Here is a 26,502-nt window from a genome sequence, read left to right as displayed (position 1 = left end):
GCTGGCCCACCATGGGGAGGAATCCGTGTTGAACGGAGACAAAGAGAAGGTGGAAGGAAGCAGCACTGGCGTCCTGCTTCCTCTCCCTATGGGTTCCCTCTGCCTTTCTCCCTCGTCTCTCTCGGAGGGCTCGCTCGCTCCTCTCCACACGCCTCCTCCCCAAGAAACCAACATAAGATAACTCTCTTCACTAGTTCTCCTGTGCCTGGGTGTCGATGAGAATAAAGCGATGAACCTACGGGACAAGCGGTGGGCAAAGCTTCCGGTGCATTTGCAGCTCAGCAGTCGAGCGTCAACCCCAAGCTGCATTAACTTGGGTGCCCGCGCCTCCGGCAACCCCGGAGCCTCAGCGCTCCCGACCCTGCTCTGCCGCCCCTCGCCTCGGCGCCCGGCGGGAGCGGCTGTCGGGTGCGTGGGTTGCCCCGGGCCTGAGCCGGAGGAGAGTCCCGCCCCGCCGCGCCCCGCCTCCGGGCGCCCGGACGCTGCCGGCGCGGACGCCATTGCCGCGGCCGCTGTTTGTTATTAAACTGCCCACAGACAGGGCTTCGAGTAAAAATACCAACTTTCCAGTCGGGGCGGCGCACGTCCCGGGGCCCTGGAAAGTTCTGGGACGGCCGAGGTCTCCTCGGACACCCGCACCCACGCCGCCGTCGTGCCCTTTCTGACTTTTGGCTTCCGCTCCTCGACTTCCCTTTTGTGCGGCCCCGGGCAGCTTCCTCAGGCCGCGCGGGCCCCACCTGCCGCCCTGGGAGCTGTTCCTCCCCCAGTAGCAGCAGCATCCAGCTCGGGTTTTATTTCCTCCCGAGACACCCGAGGAAGCCTCAGGTGGGTTTCCATGTCAACCTTCACTGAAATCCAAACATTTGGCGTTCTCAAAGGCAGTTTAACCTCTGCCACCATTTTTTTTTTCAAAGCTTAAAAAAAAAAACAAACGTAGAGCTTTCAAAAGCCGCAGGCTTCTGGGGGTTTCTAGTCAGAAGGTGATAACACATCTTGAGACAGGATATGTATAATTTGGTTTCGCGTTTATCCTCACAAAGCTAAACAGTAATGGCTGAGAGCTATGAAAACACTTAGGTAAGGAGAGGGGCTACAGCAGAGATAAAAGGGATAATTGGAAACAGAGGCTAAGCCTCCAAGTTGCACCTTCTTGAATGCTGTCACAGCCGGGCAGGCCGGGGAGCTCATGGCAGGCAGCGGCATCTCTTAATTCTGGGCATTCCGCAGCCTCTCCTCTTCCAAGGTTTACTTACGCAATCTTAGCTGCAATTTTCCACAGATACTCGTCCTGGTTCCGGGCCACCTTCCCCAGTAAGAGACCTCCGGAGACGGGAGCTGGGGGTTGAACGTGTGGTGAACACAGGTTCCAAGTTTTGGAGCAAGCCAACTGGAAATGGGAGATAACCTGTTGAGATAAGGGATTTACTGAGGCCAGGGCGTACTGTGGGGAGCGGGGAGCAGAAGGGGTGCGGCTCCACATGTCCAGTCGTGGGATGCAACTGGGAGGTAATATATGAGTCTAGTGAGACCACACGGGGAATACTATGTTCCTCATTGCCTCCCAAGGAAGATGCACATAATGAGCTGGCTGCCGTTCAGAGAAGAGCAATTAGGATGCTTAAGGGGCCAGAGGGAGTGACTTAGGGGGAGAGATTAAAAGAATTAAGTATGTATACCTTGGCTGAGCTCAAAGCACAGGGAATGTGGAAACTCTATAAGCATCCTCCGAATATAAACATAAGGAGAAGTGGAATTGTTTCTCATGCTCCCTGAGGGATGGAACTGGAAGTAATAGGATAGAAGAAAAGAAAACTTAACTACCTGTTAGAGAAAGCTTCTGAATAGTCCCAGATACCCAAAGTGTCAGAGTCACACCTAATATTTTTAAACATAAAGTCAACAAAGGAAGACACGACATGATAGGAGAGAAATAAGTTTAGATAACAGGGACTGGTCTGACAGGGATGCTTTGAAGTTTCTTTTAGGGAGTATCTGAAACCTTTGAAGGCTTCCTACTAACTAAAGTTTATTACCAGGTGTTTCTGCTTGGCATTCAAGGCCCTCTCCATCTGGCCCAGCTTACCCTCCTAAAATAATCTGTCATCAATCCCCAACATCAGCACATCTCCTGAGTGTTCCTGGTGGAGGAACTAGTGTAGTTCCTCCTTTGTGCATGAAATTGCTCCAACTTGAAATTCCTCTAACCTGAAATTCCTCTCTCCAATCCCAGTGTCCAGCTATTCAAGTCTTACCCACTTTTAAGGGTCTACTTATATCCTACTTCCCCTGGCTACCCCAATCCATAATGCTCCTGCTCTTTTCCTCCTCCTAGAACTCATGTTGGTACCTGTCATACATTACTTGCATTGTTAGCTGATATATTCTGATCTGATCTGGTTTTACAGATTGTGAGCTTCTTAGAAACTAGAGGGCATGTAGTGTCCCACTTCCCACCACTTTTTAATTCTCCGTGCCAGTTCTCATAACCATTATGAACCATCATTCACACAATAATGGGATTCTTTCCTGGTTTCTTCCTCTGTCTTGCTGTTTCGTAGTTTTCTCTGTTCCTCCTTTAGATGTTGGTGCCCCCAGAGTTCCTCCTCTTTTCTCCATTCTTCCTGGAAGATCACATCCAATCTCGGGGCTGCAGTGACCCTTCCAGTGCTGATGATCCCCAAATCTCTGTCCAGCTTGGCTGTTTCTTCTGTGCATCAGGCCTTTATTGGGCATCTCAAATTGGCCGTCCCATCTGCTCTTCAGCATTCCCAGGGTACAAGTCTGAACTCATTTTCTCTTTCAAACTATTGCTTTCTATTCTTGTGTTTCCTGTTTCAGAGAATGGGTCCTACATCCTCCCATTTGCCTGAGGCTAGAAATCTAAGTGTCATCCTTGGCTCATTGCTGCCCTTCCCCAACAATCAGTCACCAAATTCGGTTGATTCTACCACCAGAATATCTGAAGTGCTTTTGTGTCAATTCTATCACCTGAATATCTGGATTGCTTTTGTGTCTGCCTGAGATTGCCGGCATCTTCACAGCCTTCCTGGTATCAGACCTTACTTCCTTGACCATTGGGGTGACCATGTCCCTTAGATAATGCTCTTACCTCTCCAAGGGGAGAGGTACTTTGGCCACAGAATTGAGTCCAGACATTAGCACATGATCTGAGCCCAGCCAATCCCAGCTTTTCCTGGGACCTTATATTCTGAATCTATTCTGAATCGGGAGAAAAGGTCTCCTTTAGTTAGAAGCTGTAGAGATGTGATCTCAGAACCACCAACAGGCCATGTACCCTACCAGGCCTGAAAGATGAACAGCAAACTTTCCAAGATGAGCAGAGATGAGTGCAAAAGTAGAAAAGGTGTCCTGGCAGCACTCCATTCCCCCATCCGTCCCTTGCTGGCCAGCAGCTCCCTTGCCTTTCTGTGATTCGGTTACTGAAGCCAAGAAGTTCCTCGCTTTTAATTGAACTTTTTGAGGTGGTTTCTGTCTCCTTGAAACAATTCTGATTAATTAATCAAATCTGCTATTTTCTTCATTCCTTCTGTATGGGCTGCCATCAGTCTCATCTAGGCCACTGAAAGCCTTCTAACTGATTTCTGCAAACAACCTCACACCCTTCTCTGTCATTCTCTGGTGTGGCACCATGACCTTTCTAGAACTCAGTCTTATCAAGTTACTCCCAACCCAAACACCCAGATTTATTTCCAAGGCTTATGAGGCCCCTCACACCCTCACTCCTGCTTGTTGCTTTTCCCCATCTCTTGCATTCCCTGCTCTAGTATTCCTGAATGTCCTTCATGTCCTCAGTGGGCAGTGCTCTCTTTTCTTTAGGCCTTTGTACATAGTGTTCATTCTGCCTAGTTTCTCTTCTCCAACTAATTGCAACTTGCCCTTAAAGTCCAAGTGGAAATGTTACATTGTCAGAGAGGCTTCCTCTGACTCCTAATCTGGGTGAGCTATTCTGTATTTCATTGATTACAACACTGCTTTTCACACCTCTTAATGTATCTACTTGTGAAATATCTTACCTATCCCCACTAGTCTATAAACTCCTAAGAGCAAGTCCATGTCATAGCATCACAGAACTTAATACCTTGCTGGACATAATGAATTAATGATACCAGCTACCACCTATTCTCAAATGTGTATCTCCCCATTGGGTTCCAAATATATACAGGTGTCCTTCTGTATCTGTGGGGGATTGGTTCCAGGACCTCCTGTGGATATCAAAATCTGTAAATGCTCAAGTTTCTAATGTAAAATGGTATACCATTTGAATATAACCCACGTACATACTCCCATACGCTTTGAATCATCTCTAGATTACTTATAATACCTAATACAATCTAAATGCTATGTAAGTAGTCGTTATACTATATTGTTTAGGGAATAATGACAAGGAAAAAAGTCTATACATGTTCAGTACAGATGCAATTTTTTTCTAATATTTTCAACCTATGGTTGGTGAATCCAGGGATGTGGAACCTATGGATACAGAGAGCTGATTATATTTCTGACTGTATCCCAAACTGCTCCTCTTTCTGTGGTCCTTATCCTCCAAGAAGGACAGTCTAGAAGCCTAGAGTCACTTTTTTTAGACAGTCTTGTTCTGTTGCCCAGGCTGAAGTGCAGTGGTGCCATCTCAGCTCACTGCAATCTCCGCCTTCTGGGTTTAAGCAATTCTCCTGCCTCAGCCTCCTGAGTAGCTGGGATTACAGGTGTGTGCCACCACACCCAGCTAATTTTTGTATTTTTCTTAGAGACGGGGCTTCCCCATGTTGGACAGGCTGGTCTCAAACTTCTGACCTCAAATGATCCTCCTGCCTCAGCCTCCCAAAGTGCTAGGATTAGAGGTGTGAGCCACCACGCCCAGCCCTAGAGTTACTTTTTGATGCCTCCTGTCCTCCAATACCCATTCAGTCAACATTTGTGGATTATCACTTCTAGTCTTCATCTATGCCAATCCTGCTGGTATAGAAGAACTGGCCTCCCAACTGTTTACCTTGATGAACTGCCTCTCACTGCATTCCATTCTGCCCATTCAGCCAGTTATCTTTCTAGAAATGCAAAGCTGACTGCATTCCTCTTCTTAAAGTTCTTAAGTGATATACTCAAGATGGAGTACTCTGTAATGACCTGGCCCCAACTAACATTTTCCAGCTCACCTTCTGCCCCTTCTGGACCTGTGCTGCCCAAGTTACCTCAGTGTTGTGTTCCTGATAAAATATTGTGTCATTATCTTCCATATTTTTGTCTCTTTGCATATGTAATTCCTTTTGCACAGAACGTTCTTTTTCCCTTGTCAGCCTAGCCAGCTTAAGACAATTGAGATCTGGGAAATTTGCCATAACTTCCTTTAGGAGGTTTAAGGTAGCTTTCTCTTATTTTCCCATACTGGCTAATCTATAGAAATTATAATAATGTATTACATGTATACTACACGCTAGTCCCTCTGAGGCTAATTATTAGTCTAGGTAGATTGGCATCTCAATAAAGAAATTAGGAATTGAGCTGACGAGAGGTTAAGTGACTTCCTGAAGTCTTCATGGTTAATCCCTTTCCAGTGTCAGGAATCAAACCTAGGTCTCATCGCCCAATGGTGCGATCTTGGCTCACCGCAACCTCTGCCTCCTGGGTTCAAGCGATTCTCCTGCCTCAGCCTCCTGAGTAGCTGGGATTTCAGGCATGCACTGCCACGCCCAGCTAATTTTGTATTTTTAGTAGAAACAGGGTTTCTCCATGTTGGTCAGGCTTGTCTCGAACTCCAGGTGATCTGCCTGCCTCGGTCTCCCAAAGTGCTGGGATTACAGGCGTGAGCCACCACACCCAGCCTAATCATCTATGTCTTTTTCCCAATTTACCTTCATTCTGGGACACACTTTTAATGAATAGAAAGTCAGGTGGAATAACCAGCTGTTGTAATTTTAAGTATACTATTTGTCTAGCCTTTTTTTGTTTACCATATAATGAATCACCTTTATTGAAAATAATACAATTAAGTAAAATCAGATTGTTTCAATAATTTTGGAATACACAGTTTCTATACCTGTGTAAGTCACCCTAATTTGATTTGCAGTAAAATCTTCCTTTAAGTTTGCAAGGTCAATTTTATAATGTATAACAATAGGCATTGAGGTTAAAAATATCATTCTTATCTTTTAATTTCCTTTCTGAATCTGGATTTTAGCTTCCCCTCCCCCCCCCCAAAAATCACCATTTTAACCATTTAAAAGAGTGCAATTCAGTGACTTTTAGTACATTCACAAGATTTTGTAACTATCATCATGATCTAATTCCGGAATTTTCATCACCCACAAAAGAAACTCTGTACCTATTAATCAGTCACTCCCCATTCTACCCTCCTTCCAGCCTGGCAACCACTAATCTGCTTTCTGTCTCTATTGCTTTGCCTATTCTGAACATTTCATATAAATGGAATCATACAATATGTGGCCCTTGTGTCTGGCTTCTTTCACTTAGCATAATATTTTCAAGTTTCATCCATATTTTATTCTTTTGTATGGCTGAACAATATTCCATTGTATGGATATACTACATTTTGGGTATTCATTCATTTGTTGATGAACACTAAGGTAGTTTCCACTTTGTGGCTATCACGAGTAATGCTGTTATAAACAAGCATGCACAAGTTTTTGTTTCAACACCTGTTTTTAATTATCTTAGGTATGTACCTAGGAGTGGAATTGCTGGGTCATATAATTCCATGTTTAACTTTTTGAGGAACTGCCAAACTATTTTCCATAGCAGCTGTATCATTTTACATTCCCACCAGTGATGTATGAGGATTCCAATTTTTCCACATCTTCATCAACACTCAATTTCCATTTTGTTATTATTGCCATCTTAGTAAGTGTGAAGTGGTGTCTCATTTTGTGTGTGTGTGTTTCATTTCCCTAATGACTAAGAATGTTGAGCATCTTTTCATGTGCTTATTGATCATTTCTATATTTTCTTTGGAGAAATATCTATTAAATCTTTGCCAGTTCTTTAATTGGATCACTTATCTTTTTGTTGTTGAGTTGTAAGTGTTTATATATTCTAAATACTAGACTCTTATCAGATATGTAATTGCATATCAGTAATGGGATGGCTGGGTCATATGGTATTTCTAGTTCTAGATCCTTGAGGAATCACCACACTGTCTTCCACAATGGTTGAACTAGTTTACAGTCCTACTAACAGTGTAAAAGTGTTCCTATTTCTCCACATCCTCTCCAGCACCTGTTGTTTCCTGACTTTTTAATGATCGCCATTCTAACTGGTGTGAGATGGTATCTCATTGTGGTTTTGATTTGCATTTCTCTGATGGCCAGTGATAATGAGCATTTTTTCATGTGTCTGTTGGCTGCATAAATGTCTTCTTTTGCCATTAAGTATGATGTTAGCTGTGGGTTTTTTCCATATGTGGCTTTTATCTTGTTAAGGAAGTTTTCCTTTATTCCTAGTTTTTAAACTGTTTTTATCATAAAAGTGTGTTACATTTTGTGAAATGCTTTTTCTACATCAATTAAGGTAATCATGTGGGTTTTCCCCCTTAATATGGCATAGTACGTTGATTTTCATATGTTGAAATACTTCTGCATCCTGGGATAATTAGAAATCAATGTTGATGGGCATAAAATATAGGGAGATGTAATTTGTGATAATAACAGCATAAGCAAGGTGAGAGAGGAGTGGAACTCTATAGGAGCAAAGTTTTTATGTGCTGTTGATATTCATTCAAAGTAGATTTTTATAAATTAAGATGTTAATTGTAATCTTCAGGGCAACTACTAAGAAAATATTTAAGAAATATATAGTAAAAGAAATGAGAAAGAAATCAAAATGGTACACTAGAAAAAATCTAACACAAAGAAGACAGCAGTAGAGGAACTGAGAAACAAAACAAAGTTATAAGATACAGAAAACAAATAGAAAAACAGCAGAAGTAACTCCTTATAAATAACTACATTAGATGTAGATGGATTAAACTCTCCAATTAAGATGCAGAGATTGGTAGAATGGGTGCTGTCTTTTAAATTATATAGAGAAAAAGAAAGTTATGAGCCAAAAGTAATTTAAAACTGAGTCTTCACCTATGTAGTTACCTTCACTGGTATCTTTGATTTCTTTGTGTGGAATAGAGTTTCTTTCTGGTGTCCTTTCATTTCAGCCTGAAGGATTTCTTGTAGGGCAGGTCTACCAGTGATAAACTATCACAGTTTTTGTTAATTTGGGAAAGTCTTGATTTTTCCCTTATTTGTGAAGCATAGTTTTGCCAACTATAGAATTCTTATTGACAGTTTGTTTTCTTTTTTCTTTTGGTACTTTGGGTATGTTGTCCCAAGACCCTTTAGCTTCACTGATTTCTGACTAGAAAGCTGTTTATCTTGTTGAGAATCCCTTGTCCATGATAAGTCACTTCTCTCACACTGCTTTCAGGATTCTCCTATCAAGTTTGGGAAGTTTTCAGCCATTATGTCTTCAAATCAACATTTTCAGTATAGTCAATGTGCTAAAGAAAGCCGTGTACACAGAACTAAAGGAAAGTATCAGAATGATGTCTCACCAAATAAAGAATATCAATAGATAGACATATAAATTATAGAAAACAGAAATTGTAGTGTTGAAATTTATAATAACCAAAATTTAAAAAAAATTGATTAGAGGGTTTAACAGCAGAATTGAGCAGGCAAGAGAAAGACATTGAACTTGAAGACAGGTCATTTGAGATGACCCAACTCAAGAAGCAGTAGAAAAGAAAGAATTAAAGAAAAAAATTATCAGAGCCTGAGACTTGTGGACACTATCTCTTCCTTTTTCTCTGTCTCTTTCTGGGACTCCTATTCAACAGAACAAATACTTGAAGAATCAATAGAGCAAGGAGTTGATGGCAAACAATAGGCAAACCAAAACACTTAAGAGGAAAGGCTGGGAGTGAGATGCTTTGAGGAATAAGAGCTTTGCAAAGCTCCCACATATTCCTAGATATCCAGAATGCCATGTATATTGCCAGGGCTTGGCGATCGTGCAGAAAAGACCTGAGAAACTCCTAAGCTCTCACCTCTGATTAACCTTCAGGCTTTGTTACAAACAGGAAGTGAAGGCTAAGACAGTGTTGTAAACTGCCTGGCTGAGTGTTGAAGGCATGCCCCAATATACACGCACAGCCTATTTACAAAGACTGGGAATTTGGTTTTTGTTTTTGGCTCCAGTTATTTGTCCCATCTTCAACAAAAAAAATTATAAGTCAGGAAAAGAAACAAGAAATTATGGCCCATACACAGGGAAAAAATTAATGGAAACTGTTCCCAAGGAAGCCCAAGCATTGGACTTACTAGACAACGACTTGCTCCAGCTGGCAATGGTTAATACATTTGCCTTTCAGTATTTTCAGCAAATGCCCCCTGGGTAGCCACCTCAGTCCTGGGAGAGTTCCTAGTCCTGGGAGAGTTCCAGATTAGGTTACATAAAGATAAATCCTTTGAACTGGTCCTTCAGAGAACCCTGAGAGAGGTCAAAACAACCACAAATCTTTGAGAATAAGATCTGTTCTGCTTCCTTCAGTATTAGAAACCTATACCAGAAATGTGGGCTGTTGTCTTCAATTTTGCCAACAAGCTGAGGTGTGGTGTCAAGGTTAAGATAAAATGCCACAAAGCTCTCTTATCGAGATTCAGGGCGGGGCACAGTGGCTCACGCCTGTAACCCCAGCACTTTGGAAGGCGGAGGCAGGCGGATCAAGAGGTCAGGAGTTCGTGAACAGTCTGGTCAACATGTCGAAACCCCGTCTCTACTAAAAATACAAAAATTAGCCTGGCGTGGAGGGGTGCTCCTGTAGTCCCAGATACTCAGGAGGCGGAGACAGGAGAATCGCTTGAACCCGGGAGGCGGAGGTTGCAGTGAGCCAAGATCATGCCACTGCACTCCAGCCCGGGCAACAGAGCGAAACTCCGTCTCAAAAAAAAAAAAAAAAAAAAAAATCAGCTGGGATTTTTTTTCTTAGCATTCAACTGCTTGCTGTAAAATTTTGATTCATTTCCAGAGTTCCAGTAAAGTTGATTCTGACAGTTTTTGCTAGTTTATTTGCTGCTTTTAGGAAGGAACAAAACTTTGACTTTCTCTACTCCACCATTTTCATTGATGTCACTCTCTTATCTAGTCTTTTGATAGCTGAATTCATGGGAATTACATTCAGAATGATGTGACTGCAACAAATTAAGTGCATTTCAAAGGGGAAAAGGAAAGAGTTTACCAAGTTCTCTTTGAGAGTGCCTAAGGAGTGGTTAATAACAGCTTAATTGGGCTGGGCACAGTTGTTCAAGCCTGTAATCCCAGCATTTTGGGAGGCCGAGGCGGGCAGATCACAAGGTCAGGAGATTGAGACCATCCTGGACAACATGGTGAAACCGGGTCTCTACTAAAATACCAAAAAATTAGCTGGGCGTGGTAGCGCGTGCCTGTAGTCCAGCTACTCGGGAGGCTGAGGCAAGAGAATCGCTTGAACCCGAGAGGCGGAGGTTGCACTGAGCTGAGATCGCGCCACTGCACTGCAGCCTGGCGGCAGAGGAACACTCCGTCTAAAAAATAAAAATAAAATAATAATAATAATAATGGCTTAATTGTTAACAATCTACTGTAGGGCAGTAAGGTAATGGCTACATAACGGGTGACCCTAGAAGGTTTACAAGGAAAAGTTCTGTGGAAGTTACCAGGAACTGCGTGAAGAAGGGTGAGCTAAGGATTGCTTGCTTATATTGAGGAAACTGCCCTAGGGATCTTACGTTTAAGGACTCTGATTCCTACTTAGCATAGTCCCTACGTGTGTTCACTACAGATGCAGGCTGGTCTCTCTGCTGATGGAAGCCAAAAGGCTCAAGAGGCACGGGCCTGTTCTCCAGCATACTAGAGAGGATGATGATTTTCTTGCAGAATGGAAGAAATCTAGAAAGTCAAAAAATAAATAAATAAATAAATAAAAATAAAAATTAAAAAAAAGATGAAAAAGACATATAAGAAACAATGTAAAGGAATGAATTAAATAATATGATCTTGTAGAAAACCATAAGGAAAAGAAACTGTGCTTTCGTAGTTACTAGTGGCTAGTCAACTAAAAATAACCTTTGCTTCAGTTTGATTTTGAAGCCTGGAATACTAAGGCTTCCCACATATCATCACATCAGAAAGCTCCTGGCATTTGTTTGGGAAGAGCACAGGGGTAATACTGGCTGATGACTCCCACTCTAAAGATTGTGGAATCAACCTTAGCTGTAAGCTCTGGAACTTGTACTTGAGCCTGTTCATGTCTACTGATTCACATGTATAGAACTAGATAGAGTCAGAAAAAGTGTGGAATGTATTTGTAATGACAGAGACGGTGGGTAGAAGATGGAATGATTTAGGAATCGATTTTTTTTTTTTTTTTTTTTTTGAGACAGTCTCACTCTGTCACCCAGGCTAGAGTGCAGTGGCGTGATCTTGGCTCACTGCAACCTCCACCCCCCGAGTTCAAGCAATTCTCCTGCCTCAGCCTCCCAAGTAGTTGGGATTACAGGCACCTGCTACCACACCCGACTAATTTTTGTATTTTTAGTAGAGACCGGGTTTCACCATCTTGGCCAGGCTGGTCTTGAACTCCTGACTTCATGATCCACCCACCTTGGCCTCCCAAAGTGCTGGGATTACAGGCATGAGCCATCGTGCCCGGCCAGGAATAGATTTTTGTTTGTTTGTTTGTTTGTTTTTTGAGACGGGGTCTTGCTCCTCACCCAGGCTGGAGTGTGGTGGCGAGATCTCGGCTCACTGCAAGCTCCGCCTCCCGGGTTCACTCCATTCTCCTGCCTCAGCCTCCCGAGTAGCTGGGACTACAGATGCCCACCACCACGCCCTGCTAATTTTTTTGTATTTTTAGTAGAGACGGGGTTTCACCATGTTAGCCAGGATGGTCTCGATCTCCTGACCTCGTGATCCGCCTGCCTCAGCCTCCCAAAGTGCTGGGATTACAGGCGTGAGCCACCACGCCCGGCCAGGAATAGATTTTTTTTAAAAAAACTTTTCTGCTATTTTATGATTCTGACTTTGAAAAGTAAACAAACAGCTTTGTCAGTGATGTCAAGAAGTTGTTGAGTTTCCTGGCTGTGAGCCAGAGATCACGGGACAGAATATGCCACAAGAAGTCTTGCAAGAATGTATTTGACAGAAGACTCACCAAAGAAATCAAAAGGGTTATAAATTGAATTTCAAGGGCAAATCATTTTAATAAAAGCTAATTTGTATTAAGCTCTATGTACACTGACCTCAACATTTTAGATGTATTCACTCATTTAATTTTTACAACTTTATCATATAGGTACTATTATCCTTGTTTTATAGATGAGGAAACTGAAGCACAGAAAGATAAAGTACTTGCTTAAGAAAGCAAAGCTCTTAAGAAGTAGAATCAGGGTGAAAATGGACTTTAAAAGGATCTAGGCCAGGCATGGTGCCTCACGCCTGTAATCCTAGGACTTTGGGAGGCTGAGGCGGGTAGATCACCTGAGGTTGGAAGTTCGAGACCAGCCTGGCCAACGTGGTGAAACCCCCTTTCTACAAAAATTAGCTGGCGTGGTGGCGCACATCTGTAATCCCAGCTACTCGGGAGGCTGAGGCAGGAGAATCACTTGAACCCGGGAGGTGGAGGTTGCAGTGAGCCAAGATCGCACCACTGTACTCCAGCCTGGGTAGCAGAGTGAGATTCTGTCTCAAAAAAACAAGTATCTAAATAAAAAATTGTGAAAGTATGTGAGGAATACCAAGGTGCCCGAGGAAGAAGAAACAGTGAAGAAAGTACCAAAAGATTCCCTGTTGAAGAGAAAAATGAAAGGAGGCTGAGAAACAACTTTTGACTTTGTTATTAGTGTACTAATGGACTGCAGGTAGAGACAAACCAGTAAAATACTAACTAAAAATTTTAGAAATGTAAGCTTATACAGATTTACTGAAAGTACAGTGGCTTTATATGAATAAATGGAATACTATACTGAACTAAGAAGATTTGAAAGAGAAGCTTCAGATAGAATAAGGGTTAGGGAAATAGGATTTGAGTAATGAAACTATGTACTTGTATGGGAATCCATAAACCTGAGGGCAGAAGCAAGGCAAAGAACATCTGGATGAAAAATAAAAGTATTCAGAAATGGATATGATAATGTCACAGGAGCATATTGCAGACAGCCTGGCCAGACTGAGCATGTGAGAAATATTTTAGTTTTAAATAATATTTTCTTAATGCAGGTTATTAAACTGATGTAATAGCAATAAAATGTTTTAACCATGTAGACGTGTGTTAGAAGTATTATTCAACCAAAAGCAGAATATTTGATAACATTTTGGCCTTTCCTACCTACAATTTCATCTCTTGAAAGAATGAATAAACAACAGGGAAGCTGCTAGTCTGGACTTCATTTTGGTCAAGAAGAATTTTGTTGACGGTGGGGAAATAAAGTATAAAAACCTTAAAAGAAAGTCATAAAGTCATCTGTGAGGTGATAATACTGAGTATAGTTAAATGTTTCTTTTAGACTTTAGGAAATCAAATTTAAATTTATTATTGATTTCTAATTCTATTGGAGTGTGGTGAGAGGATGGGATCAATGTTATGTCAATTATTTGGCATTTGTTGATGTTTATATTGGGGCTCAGTTTTAAGTATTCCCTTTTTGTCTAAGAAGAGTGTATCTCTGTCTTTTGCATGCAGGATTTGATCTATGTCAATTGACACACATTGTGTGGTTAAGTGTGTGGTTCAAATCTTCTCTATCCTACTATTTTTAGTCTGTTTGATCTTATCAGTTTCTAAGTGATAAGATTAATATCTTCCCAATTTCTCCTTGAATGTTTGTCATGTTTTGCTTGTATGTGGTGCTGTTAGGTATGTATATAGGTTCAGGATTGTTATATTGCCCATAGCACTATATTACTCATAGTATTATTGAGTAAAATTTTTATATTTTCTTAAAGCAAGTAAATTATTTATATTCTAATTAAGTAGCTTTTCCATATTATATAGAAGTAAATTATATTATTTGAAAGTTTATATTATTTTGTTCATATAATACTTTTTTCCTTAAAATCTATTTTTTTCAGATAGAATTCTTGCCATACTATCTTTCTTAAATTTAAAATTTGCCTGGTACATAGTTTTTCCATTCTTTTATTTTGAAACTTTCTGTGTACTTATGTTTTAATCAGTCTCTTGAAAACATAAAATAGCTGGATTTTGTTATAATAATACAATCTGAGAATTGCTATCTTTCAACAATTAAATTTAAGCTACTTAGTCTTAGATTACCAATATATTTGAACTTATTTTTACCATATGATTTTGTTTCATATTTTCAAAATGCTGTTTCTTTCCTTTGTGACTTCTCTTTTCCTTTCTTTTAGATTGATCCAGATTTGTTTGGTTTTAATTTTTTTATTTATTCCTTTTACTGGTTTCAAAGTGATGATGCCTTTATTACTTTTTTAGTGCTTACCTTCAAATTTTAAATGGACATTATTGAGACTTGTCAACTTCTACAAAAGAGTCTACTGGAATTTTGATTGGGATTATGTTGAATCTTTGGATCAATTTTGGGAGAATTGACAGCTTAACATATTGAGTGTGTAGATTTATACATGTGATATATCTCTCCATGTATTTAGAGTTTTAGTTTATCTCAGCAATCTTTTATAGTTTTAATTAAATAAATTGCACACATATTTTTAAAAATGTATCCCTAGCTGTTTTATTTTTGATGCCATTGTAAATGCTATTGGGTTTTTAAAAATGTTGTTTCAATTTTCTATTGTTTTTGTTAAATGTAAAAATACAAATAATTTGTGTTCATAGACCTTATATCTGGAAACCTTGCTAAATGTATTTTTTTATTCCATTAGCTCTTTTGCTTATTTCTTAGTATTTTCTTTGTAGGCAGTCATGTCATCTACAAATAAACAGTTTACTCCTTTTCAACCTATATAACTTTTATTTCTTTTTCTTGCCTTATTGTACAGGTTAGGACCTCTATTTCTATGTTGAATAAGATTAGGAAAAATGGACACTCTTGTCTTGTTGTTGATATTAAGGGAAAAGCATTCAATCTTTCACCATTAAATATGATGTTAAGTGTAAAGTTTTTTCTCTATTGACTTTATCAGATTGAGGAAGTTCCTTTTTATTCCTTGTTTGCTGAGGGATTTTCTTTGGTTGTTGTGTTTTGTTTTGTTTTCTTCAATCGTGGATGGGTATAGAATTTTGTCAGATGCTTTTTCTGCATCTGTTGAAATGATCATGTGATCATCTGGGTTTTCTTTTTTAAGTTTACTAATATAGTGAATTACGCTGATTGGCTTTCAAATATTAAACCAATCTTGCAATCCTGGGATAAACTTCACTTCATCATAATAATGTTTTTTCCTTTATATATGTAGTTAGATTGGATTTGCTACATTTTTTTCTTCATTATTTCTCTTTCTATGTTCCTGAGAAATATTGGTCTTTAGTTTGCTTTTCTAGTAATATCTTTGTATGATCTAGTATTATAAAATGAGTTAAGAAGTGTATCATTAAATTCTCCTGTTTCTTGATCAACTGAAATGTCTCTTAAGCTTTGATCTTTATGGAAGAGGATCAATTCTGACATGACCAAGGCCATATTTCCTTCCAAAGCCAATAGAGTGTAGCACTGAGGGCCTTTGGGGTGAGTGTCTAGGGTCATTAGAACCTCATTAAAACCCTAGACTCTTACCCCAAAGGGCCCTTAGTGCTACCCTCTGTTGGCTGCCAACACAGCAACTTTTAATTACTGCTATGATACTACATCAATTTTTGGTTATCATCTTATAGTTCATATTTCTTTTTATAGTGGAAGGGGTCTAATTTATGTCAACTCAATCTGCCATATTGCCTAAAGTTAAGGAAAGAAGATTTCAAAAATGTCCGAGGAAATACAGGCAAGATTTCACAGTTAAGTCCAAAGAAGCCTGTGTATAACTTAAAAAGTATGAGAGGTTATTGAAAATTAAATACACAATCAAAAAGGCCAGGCACAGTGGCTCATGCCTATAATTCCAGCACTTTGGAAGGCCAAGATGGGAGGATCACTTGAGGCTGGCGTTCAAGAACAGTCTGGGGAAAATAGCAAGACCCCATCTCTAAAAAAGAAATGTTTTAAAGTAAAATTTTAAAAAAGACTTTTACATAATTGCAAAATCTTGATATTAACTCCTATGGTGACAAGAAAGAAATTGTCCAGCTTCTTGGAGTGCTGTCAGTGGACAGACTTCATTTGAGGGGTCCTGAACTTAATTGATAAGTTCACTGCTAGGATAGCTCCTAGTAGCATGAAAAAAGTGATGGTTATGCTAAGTGAGGTTGAGATGCCAGAATTGCTGTAGCAGTTGGTGGAGGAGGGATTAAAAGACTTGGAGAGGTGGGCATGCTGAAGTAGATATACTATGTGAGGCTGAAAAACTTACCAATGATTATGTTTCATGGGAAGGTCCAGAGAATTCATCATTGTTATGGTTGGAATGTTTGCATCCCCCCTGAAATTCATTAGTTGAAATCCTTATCCCCAAGATCATAGTATTAGGGGCTGGGGCCTTTGGGAGGTGACTAGGTTATGGGTGCTTTGCCCTCATGAATGGAATTAATATCCTTGTAAAAAAGGTTTGAGGGAGCGTGTTCCCCTCTTCCATCATGTGAGAACACAGCAAAAAGACTGTTGTCTAGAAATGCCTGGCACAGAATCTGTCAGAGCCTTAATCTTGGAATTTCCAGCTTCCAGAACTGTGAGAAACGAATTTGGGTTGTTCATAAGCAACCCAGTTTATGGTATTTTGTTATAGCAGCCCAAATGGATTCAGACAATTGCTATCATTTGGATGTTTGTCCTCTCCAAATCTCGTGTTGAAATATGATACCCATGTTGAAGGTGGAGCCTGGTGAGAGGTATTTGGGTCATGGGGGCAGATCCTTCATTAATGGCTTGGTGTCCTCCCCATGGTAATGAGTGACTTCTCTCTTAGTTCAGGCAAGAGCTCATTGTTTGAAGAGCCTGCCACCTCCTTCCTTCCCTCTTGATTGCCCCCTCACTTGCCATGTGACACGCTGGCTCCCCTTCCCTTCTGCCATGACAAAAACTTCCTGAGGCCTCACCAGAAGCAGATGGTGGCACTGCGCTTTTTGTACAGCCTGCAGAACCCACAGCCAAATCAATCTCCTTTCTCTATAAATTACCCAGCCTTGGCTTTTCCTTTATAATAATGCAAAACGGACTAACACAATAATCATTATTGGCGAGACCAGCAGGGGTGCACTAGTGAGGACGTAGCAACATCATTAATAGACATTTGATAGTGGCCATTACAGAACCAGATTCCCTGATAGCAATGAGGATGCTACAACCTGGAAACAATAGAGTTGAGACAGTTGAGACAATAGAGTAGGGTTGAGTCAGAAGCCAAACAGTAATTATAGATTCAATTATTTTAATGCGATAAGATGGGAGTGGCAGCCAAGCGGGCCTGACTCTCAGAGTTATGGAGATAGATAATAAAACATGGGTATATTAGTCAGGGTTCCCCAGAGAAACAGAACCAACAGCATGAGTACATATAAAGAAAAATCTGTTTATTTTAGGGAGTTGGTTTACATCATTGTGGAGGCTTGGTCAGAAATCTGCAGGGTAGACTAGCAGGCTGGAGACCCAGGGAAGAGTTGCAGTTTGAGTTCAAAGAACTCTGCAGGAAGAATTTCTTCCTGCTCTGAGGAGGTTAGCTTTGTTCTGTTAAGGCCTTCCCCAGCAGGAGCCAGGGTAGTACACCTCCCCTGAATTCTGAAGGTACTTGATTAAGGAGACTAGAATATACAGTTAGATAAGGGGGAGTTTATTGACTGAGAAAAGAGAGCTTATCAATTAAATCCAGAATGTAATACCTTGGCAAGGACCCCAGGAGGTGAACGTACATCATCATCACCCCTGGGGTCCTTGCCAACATCACCTTCTGGGGTCCTTGCCAAGGTATTAAATGAAGCCTAACCACATTACGAAGGTTAATCTGCTTTACTCAAAGTCCACTGATTCAAATGTTAATCTCATCCAAAAAGACACCTTCATAGAAAAATCCGGAATAATATTTGACCAAATATTTGAGCACTTTGGTCCAGCCAAATTAAAACATAAAATTAACCATCATAGTGGGGCAGAATAGATGAGCAGCCCACAAGAGTCGTGTTCTCCTTGTACTATCAGAAGAACCAAGGATGGATGAATGATCAGGAAGCTGGAGGAAGGTGCCCCAGTAAGAAGCCATTACCTTATCCAATTTCCAGACCTGAGCCAGTTTTTAGGCCTGAAACCACTAAAAGGAAAAATAGAAGGATCCTAAAACACCCTAACAGATGTACATGGTAATGATTCTGCAAATACTCCCTCAAAGGGATCTACAGACACTTAATTGGTTGACTGAACACTGGGGAAAGCGGAATGCCCAATATTTTGAGATTGTTGGACAGAAGGTCTGAGCTGACATTGATTTACCTCATCGATGACATCAAGCCAGAGACCAAAAACATCATCATGACCCCCTATTAGTGTAGGCGTATTTAGGTGTCTTAGACCATTCATGCTGCTGTAACAAAATACCATAGACTGGGTGGCTTATAAACGACAGAAATTTATTTCTTAGAGTTCTGGAGGCTGAGAAGTCCAAGATCAAGTTGGAGGCAGATTTTGGTGTCTGTTGAAGGCCCACATTCTGATTCATTGATGGTGTCTTCTTGCTGGGTCCTCACTTGGCAGAAGGAGCAAGCAAGCTTCTGTGGGCTTCTTTGGTAAGGGCACTAATTTCATTCATGAGGGGTCTGCCCTCATGATCTCATCACCTCCCAAAGGCCCCACCTCTGAATACCATCATTTTGGGGACATAGTTTCAAAACTTGAATTCTGGGGGGACACAAACTTTCCAACCATAGCAATAAGTGAAATAGCAAATAGAATGTAATGGGCCATGGTCCCACTCACAGTGGGTCCACTGAGGCCATGGACATTTCCCCTGTTCCTGAATGCATAATTAGGAAAGATATGCTGGTGATTAGTGTGACCCCAGATTAGCCTGTGGGATAAGGAATATCATAATGGGGACAGTGAAGTACAAATGTCTGAAACTTCCCCCCAAATAGTGAATCGAAGTCAATATTGAATCCCGAGATGATGGGAGAAATTCCTGGCATGCTGCTGGGCCCTGATCAAGTGTCTGACCGTGGGACCCCATGTGTCCAGAACTGCTCATCATCAGCTTGGTTATGTGACTCACCCAGTCATATGGTCGAGAGGACCCAGCAGCAATCTACCCAGGGTTGAGCACAATTAGGACCAGAATGCACGTGCACACCCATGTGTCATCCACTGCTGTTGCATCAGCTCCCCTCCCACATACCTATTGCTGCATGAGATAGTCCTTAAAACCAGCTCTCAGAGGAGGAGAAAACCCAGGCTTCGTTCACAGGTAGATCTGTTTGGTATGTGAGTGAAAGCTGAACACAGATGCAACTGTACTACAACCTGACTCACAAGTGGTCTAGAAAGAGAATGGTGAAAGAAAATGCTTCCAATAGGCAGGGATTTTAGTGATGTACCTGATCATCTACTTTGTGTAGATAGAGAAGTGGCCTCAAGTTAGAATATAATCTGACTCACAGGCAGTGGTGAATGCCCTGGCCAGCTTGTCGGAAGCTTATCAGAAGAAATATTAGAATGTAGGGACAGGTATTCTGGGATAGAAGCATATGGATAAATATATCGAAGTGGGTGCAAAGGGTGAAGATCTTTAATATAGCATGTTTATTCTCACCAGAGAGCATCTTCTACAGTAGAAGCATTAAAAACAGTCAGATACATGCCAATGAGTAAATGAACAAAGTGGTCTTAGTGGCAGAGATGGACACTGTAAATGGATGCAATACTGTGGGCAACCACTTACCAAGACTGACTTAACTGTGCCTGCTGCTACTGAATGTCCAATCTGACTGCACCAGGGATCAATATTCAGTCATTGATATGGTCCTGTCCATCAAGGAGACCAACCATCTACTTGGTGACAAATTGACTACATTGAGTCCCTTCCACTTAGGAAGGGCTAGTGATTCATTCTGAAAGGAATAGATAGACACATAGTCTGCATATAGATTTGCATCCCATATCCTAAGACCCTTACTCAGCCCCATGACCTGAGAGCTTTTGGGGCATTTGATCTGCTGGCATAAAATCCACATAACATCACATTAGAGCAGGGGCCCACTTTATAGCAAAGGAGATGAAAGAATGGGTTTCTTAATCATGGGATCCACTGGTCATATCACCTACTACAGAAGCTCCCAGCCTGATAGAACATAGAAACTACCTATTTAATACTGAATTGGAGTCCCAGCTCAGGCACTTTAAGAAGATGAGGCCCATCCTCTGTGATGCGATGTTTACTTTGATCAAAGTCTTTTATATGTATGTATTCCCCGAGAGAAAGAATACACGGGTCTGGGAATCAAAGGACGAAAGCAGGAGTTGCCCAGTGGCTCAGTGTTTTTAAAATGTGCCTAGAGGTTGATCTGAAGGTAGCGAATGATCTCAATGAATTGTACAGTTACAGATTGAACTCCTTGTTCTATCCTTTCCCCCTTCTCACTACTGCATTTGACCAGATTTAAAAAATAAAATAGGCTGGGTGTGGTGGCTCACGCCTGTAATCCCAGCACTTTGGGAGGCCGAGGCGGGTGGATCACAAGGTCAGGAGATTGAGACCATCCTGGCTAACACGGTAAAACACTTTCTCTACTAAAAATACAAAAATACCAAAAAAAAAAAAAATAATAAAATTAGCCGGGCATGGTGGCAGGCACCTGTAGTCCCAGCTACTCAGGAGGCTGAGGCAGGAGAATGGCGTGAACCCGGGAGGCAGAGCTTGCAGTGAGCCAAGATCGCACCACTGCACTCCAGCCTGGGCAACAGAGCAATACTCCATCTCAAAAAATAATAATAATGAAATAAAATAAATTTTGGTGCCTAGAACTGTGCACAATATTCCAGCTCTTGTGTGGAGCACAAGGGACCCCATGTTCTGTACTCCAAACAATACAGTTATCTTCACAGAGTCTGCTCTCATGTTGAGCTTGAGGCCAATTTTCTTTCTATGAACTGGTATCAAGACATGTAACCCCATCCTGTACTTATTTTTAATTAAAAAAAATGTATATTTATCCATAGGAAATTCCTCCTTGATGCTTCAGTCTCTTGTTTGTGACATCTTTTGCGTTTGCTATTCTACTTAGTTTTGTGTTATTCTCGAATGTGACAAACAGGTCTTCCATACATATTTATCAAAAATCATGGCTAATATTGAATAAGATATGAGCAATGCCTAATATTCATGGCATGCCACTGGGGACCCCCCTCCAGAGGTCCCTCTGTGTGCCACAGAACACCTGGAATCTTGTGCTGAGTTTTGACACTCCATTTTAAGAACACTGATCCACTGGAGTAGGTTTGGTAGATGGCAGGTAGGACATGAGGGAACCTGGAAATCACACCATTTAAAGAGAGGTGGAAGGAACAGGGACCAGAACCTAGAGAATACAGAACCAAGGGAAACAGGGTGGTTATCCTTGAATATTTGGAGGCCTTTAGGTAGAAAAGAGAGTAACTTGTATTTTGCTCCAAATGATAGAATTAGGAACAATATCGCTTGGTGATAAAGTGTGATGGAGTACAGTCACATAACCCCAAAATATGGCCCCTTTGCATACTATTTAAAGCTGGAGGAAACTGTAAAAAGCTCAGAAGCAGAAAGGTCTCTCTGAATTTATCCCACTCCCTCTCTTTCAAAGACCCTCATATGACCAGTGTCCTGCCCTATGCACAAAGGGAAGGCATGTTATACAGAGAGGCTGAGAAGCATCTGAACAAACAGACCTGGCTAAGATCCCCCCAGTTTATTACCATTAGGTCAGACCCCCTTTTTTTCCAGTCATACCTCCACATGACTGTCCCTTCCTTGCCAAACCTAAACATAAAAATTCATTATTTTCTTAAGGTCTTTGGGTCTTCGTTTCCAAAGGCTCTCATGTTTTTCATTTTTTAGTCTGTCTTTTGTTAAAGGGGTATCAGCCATGAACCTTGTGATGGGCAGGAAAATATATTGCTTTTCCTCCCCTACAAATTCCAAAGAACAACCCTGCCACAGAACTGTCCCATAGACTGGTATTGTTCACAGGCCACTTAGAAAGGTATAATGTAGGAGTAGGACATTGAATTTGATTCCTTCCTTCCTTCCTTCCTTCCTTCCTTCCTTCCTTCCTTCCTTCCTTCCTTCCCTCCCTCCTTCCCTCCCTCCCTCCCTCCCTCCCTCCCTCCCTCCCTCCCTCCCTCCCTCCCTCCCTCCTTCCCTCCTTCCCTCCTTCCCTCCTTCCCTCCTTCCCTCCTTCCCTCCTTCCCTCCTTCCTTCCTTCCTTCCTTCCTTCCTTCCTTCCTTCCTTCCTTCCTTCCTTCCTTCCTTCCTTCCTTCCTTCCTTCCTTCCTTCCTTCCTTCCACAGAGTCTTGCTGTGTCGCCCAGGCTGGAGTGCAGTCGTGCAATCTTGGCTCACTGCAGCCTTGACTTCCTGTGCTCCAGCAGTCCTCCCACCTCATCCTCCTGTGTAGCTGGAACTGTAGGTGCACACTACCACATCCGGCTAATTTCTCTTATTTATTTATTTATTTTTTGTAGAGACAGAATTTTGCCATGTTTCTCAGGCTGGTCTTGAGCTCCTGGGCTCAAGCCATCTGCCTCCCTCAGCCTCCCAAAGTGCTAGACATGAGCCACCGCACCTGGCCTAGATTTGATATTCTTTCTGTAAACTGTTTCCACTCTAACATTCTATGATTTTCTTCTATCAAAGTCTGCTCTCAAATCTTTTATTCAGACTCAGGCATAAATAACAGATGATAAATTTGTAGCCTCCCCAGTCCCCTGGTAGCTAAATTTTAAAGAGTTAAAGACATACTGAGGATATAATTTGCTAGCTTGTGGTGTAAGGCATTTTAGCCTATGGTTGGAGTGAGCCTGGGAAGGTCCACAGCCCTTTCCCCTGCCTTGTGTTCACATGGACACAGTGGCTTTCTTTCCCCCATGAAGCTCAGAGCCCTTTGCTTTCCTGGCACAAGGAAAAATTCTGCAAGAATAATGTATTTGTTGTTAAATCCGCTCTTCCGGCAAAGGCTGTCATTGCTTCCCATGGAACATCTTTGCATCACAAAAGCATCAGCCTCCTTTTAAAATGAATGAATGAATGGACCAAAATGTCAATGCTTTCATTTCTTTTGATCAAAAGCCATGCTTACAGTAATAAAAGACAAACCAGGGTAACTGAGTATACATGAAAGAGAAAGGAAGTACCTAGTAAAGCTTACATTATAAAAGCTCCTTTGGCTGACAGATATGCCTGTCTGGATACGAAATTGCCATTTCAGAGCCATACAATTTATGTAAACAGTAGCCACTAACACATTTTATCTTGGTCATGTGCCCAATCTGAAAAGGAAAAACTTGAGATTCTCCTTGAGAAGAACTTCCTGCTGGAGCTTTCTGGAGGATTTCTCATGAGACTGCACATGTGGCCACCTCTTTAGGTGGTGGACACTTTAGATGTAATCATCATGACCACTATCGGAGCGCCACTGGAGTCTGGGTTCAGGACCCCCTCCCTAGCCCCTCGGGCTTGCTGCCACCTCCTGAACAATGGGTCTGACAGCTGTCTCCATGCAGTCTTGCAGCATCCAGCTTGACTGGGAATGATTAGCCCATCCTGACGAAGCTCTTCCCCCACTGAGACACGCTGGCAATGCTTTCCTTTGGAGACAGCCCGCGTATGCTCCTGGCGTGGCATTTGCTGTTCTCGTAGATGTCTGGGGAGCTTGGCCAGAACCATCCAGGCCAGCAGTTTACAGCAGCGCTTCAGAACAGATGTGTGGTTTTTTGGGAGCTGGGGGGATGGGAGGGGGTTGGGGGTTGTCTATACTTAGTATAATTCCATGCAGGGGTGAGAAAACAGTAGGTGGAGTGAGGAGGTTGGGAAAGAAGTGGGATAAAGATGAATCCCAAGCAGTAAGAGTGTCTGGGGCTCTCTCACTGCTCTCACTGTTCACACCCTCACAGGCCTTCAGAGGACCCGCTAGGGTCAGCTTCACTGCAGTTTCCCAGTGGCCCTTTGACAGTCTACGAGCCAGCTGGAAAGCAAAGACCACCATCAAGAAAAGGCCCTGAGCAGCAAACAGAGCCCCACCATCCATCCAGAGGTCAGCCTGAAGGAAAGCTACTGCCAGAAGCTCCAGCTACCGGGTCTCAGAGCTACAGGCACTTTTACACAGGGGCAGACAGAGATAAGGTGGGAGCTGATGTATTATGCCTGGAAGGTACCAAGGAAATGATAATGATAATGGATGTTTCTATTTGACACTTTGTTGTGTTTTTCTTTTTAAAAGATTTGAAATCATTCGGGACAATTTCTTATTTCTAGCAACAGAGTGATCTGAACCACTGATTTGCTTGGAAATCAAGAGATTCTGTTTATGGATCCGTACTTAGGTCTAACAACTCTGTTTCACACTATGGGCGGGCTTTAGCAGTGCAGTTTCCAGATAGTATCTGAAATTTAAAAAAAAAAAAAAAGGGAGCGGGGGAGAGAAAATAATTTGGGAGTAATCTGAGCCTCTCGGAAACAGATAAGATCCAAGAAACCTCAGTCCCAAATGACATGCAGAGCAACTTGTACATTCATTTACTGACTCCAAAATGGTCTCATTCTTACTGAATTGGTTTTTGTACTGTTTCTTTTAAAACCTAACCCCCTTAGCTGTTAGCAATATATTTTTAAATGACATTAGAGTGCCCTTTTCTAATTGGTAAAAAGCAACCATCATGAGGATGAGTCACACTCCAGGACCCAGACATCCACTCAGTGTCCAGTTTCCTCCAGAAACACTGAGGTACGAAAGTGGGTCAGAAGTGCCCATCATCCCAGGCATATTCCTTCTTGAATGTTTAAACCAACATTGTTTTGTACTTATAAGGAATTGTTATACTAATCATTTTTTTGCCAAATTGGCCATAATATAATCCACCTACCACTGACCAACTACAGAAGAAAAATTAAACAAAAGTTTTGCTGTTGTTATCCTTTTTTTTCCTAGGGGTTGAGCTTCTGAAGCCAGGAGGTCACTTGGATTATGTATACAACCTTGGTAATTGCATTCCTACATTCTACAAAATGCCACAGCTCTCACTACAGTCCAAAATAGCTGTTGCAAACAATGACAATTACTGCCTAGACATTTTCAAACACAGCAGGTTACTGGCTGAAGCTGTGATGGAAACCCTAAAAAATATATAAATATTTTGAAATGCTCTGTAAATCAAACTGATGCCCCAGACACAGAGTGGATTGTCTCGAAGCAAACTGAAGTCATTTGGAGGCTGTGAGGCTTTGTTGAAGGGTGTTGGAAAATGTTGAGCTTGTTAATATTAAGCCCAAATGTCATAATTAAATGATTTTTAAGTTTTCTTTCTCTCCGGAAATAGAGATCTCAGTTTTGTCTGATCACCCTCACCCTATAAAGGCCCTTACTCTATTGGAAAAAAGATGGCAAACCCTTGAATTTCCCCACTGCTTTCATACGTTCAGTAATTCCAGCATCCGATGAGTGCTATTGGGTGACTTTGACAAGTGTTTATGGAAGGAGATCTGAGGCCACTGCCTGTGGCGATCTGAGAGGCCTTGAGGATAAGCAGCCGGGGCCAGAGAACAGCAATAATGGCTGCCAAGGGGCCAGAGCCACAAGGAATTTCGCTTAAACATTCCAGCAGCTTCTGCCCCTCTAGGCCAGCCTGCAGAGGTTCAGCTTGCAGAGTCACAGGGCTTTCTGTCTGTTCGGGCTGATTTTCCCCTGGTGACTTTTGGAGGGCGGCTTCTGTGTCTATTGGGGTTGAAGGGTAAGGTAAGAAATCTGACACTAATATAATCCCACCGCTAGGGGCCAACCTGCCAGAAGGGCCAGTCTCATCCTGGGACATGAAACAACCTGCTGCAGACACCCACAGAGGGCAGGCCTCCCTCCACTGCCCTAAGCGAATGGGAAATTAGAATTAAATCCGGGACACAGGGCTGTCTCCTCCAGGGAGGAGTGCACCTAGGGTGAGTCTAGGGAGAGTTTCTTGTCCTAATGAGTATACTTGGATTTTAGATAAATCTCTGAATTCAGGTAAGTAATTTCCTTTAAATGCTGCAAATTATTAAAATGAAAACAGTCCATCTATATTCTAATTTATTAAGAAATGTTTGTGCCAGGTGTTGACACAGAGGAGATAGCTATTAAATAAAGATAAGCTGAGTAATAAATTCCCATTGTAATTGAGTATAGCATTAATTTATTTACATGATTTAC

At 41.7% G+C, this 26,502-nt stretch overlaps 1 long non-coding RNA gene across 1 annotated transcript; it reads left to right on the top strand.

Moving 5' to 3' along the window:
* Positions 1-871: 871 nt before the first annotated feature.
* On the top strand, positions 872-24,515 carry LOC139363867 (uncharacterized). Its single transcript, XR_011624957.1, has 2 exons — positions 872-1,077; positions 24,218-24,515. It is a non-coding gene; the product is annotated as an uncharacterized lncRNA (long non-coding RNA).
* The last annotated feature ends 1,987 nt before the right edge of the window (positions 24,516-26,502 follow it).

Source organism: Macaca nemestrina, chromosome 6 (assembly GCF_043159975.1).
Source record: "Macaca nemestrina isolate mMacNem1 chromosome 6, mMacNem.hap1, whole genome shotgun sequence".
Lineage (NCBI taxonomy): Eukaryota > Metazoa > Chordata > Mammalia > Primates > Cercopithecidae > Macaca > Macaca nemestrina.
Note: the sequence above shows the minus strand (reverse complement) of the source record. Positions and strands in the feature narration are given on the sequence as shown.